At 38.5% G+C, this 963-nt stretch overlaps 1 protein-coding gene across 1 annotated transcript in view; it reads right to left on the bottom strand.

Moving 5' to 3' along the window:
• Window positions 1-963, bottom strand: part of Lamp3 (lysosomal-associated membrane protein 3) — a 29,574-nt gene that overhangs the window by 1,360 nt on the left and 27,251 nt on the right. The window lies entirely within an intron of this gene.

Here is a 963-nt window from a genome sequence, read left to right as displayed (position 1 = left end):
TGAGTTCAAGGCCAGCCTGAACTACACATGGAGTTCCTGTCTCAGAAAAAAGGAAAAGAAAGTGGTGGTGTCAGCACAGTGGAATAGAGGTTCCCCCAAACCTGGGAGGCATCCCACAAACTCAAAAAAACGTGGTATGCACCCAGTGTGAAAAGATACACAAAAACTGAAAAGAGGCCTGGGGTGGAGGTAGAAGACAACTTTTACTTTCTACTTCGTTTTGTTAAATTATTAAATTTAACGTTGTTTAAATATTTTTAGAATGCAGAACAGAAGTTACCTAATCACTACAATCTGAACGAATCATGGTAAACTCTTCAGGCATTTGCGTCCTCTATGAATGAAGTTTGTGGACTCCTGGGCATGCCTAAAGAAAAATCATTAACTAGTTAAAAGAATTGAGAAAAGTACGTGCAAGAAAATAAAAACCACTCGCGTGCCTAGACATTGCCACTGCTAGCACAGACATCTTTCTTTAAAACTATAAGGATGGATCAGTAGAAAAATGAATAGAAGATCCTATCTTTTATTAAGATAGGATCAGATCATAATGAATGGATAAAAGAAGATGTGGGTTTTGTTTATACAGTGGAGTACTACTGTGCCATAAAGAAGGGCATGCTGAAGACATTTCTACCTAAATGGATACACCTTGAGACCATACTCTTAAGTGAAATAAATCATGTATAAACACCATGATGTCTCTCTTGTGTGAAAAGCCAAAAGTATAAATAAGGACCAAAATGTATAATAGGTAGTGTGAAACAGGAAGAAAATGTTCAAATGGGAAGGGGAATTGGGAAGGGAGAAGGGGGAAAGGAAAGAAGGGAACAGAAACAAAATGAGAAGAGAAACAAAAAAGGAAACACTCAAAAAGACAAAGAAAAGAAAAAGCCAGGTGTGGTGGTGCATGCCTGTAATCCCAGCTCTCGGGAAGCTGAGGCAGGAGGATCATTGTGAGTT

Source organism: Chinchilla lanigera, unplaced genomic scaffold, assembly GCF_000276665.1.
Source record: "Chinchilla lanigera isolate Chin_1 unplaced genomic scaffold, ChiLan1.0 scaffold00019, whole genome shotgun sequence".
Classification (NCBI taxonomy): domain Eukaryota; kingdom Metazoa; phylum Chordata; class Mammalia; order Rodentia; family Chinchillidae; genus Chinchilla; species Chinchilla lanigera.
The sequence above is the reverse complement of the archived record's forward strand: the minus strand, read 5'-3'. Positions and strand labels throughout refer to the sequence as shown.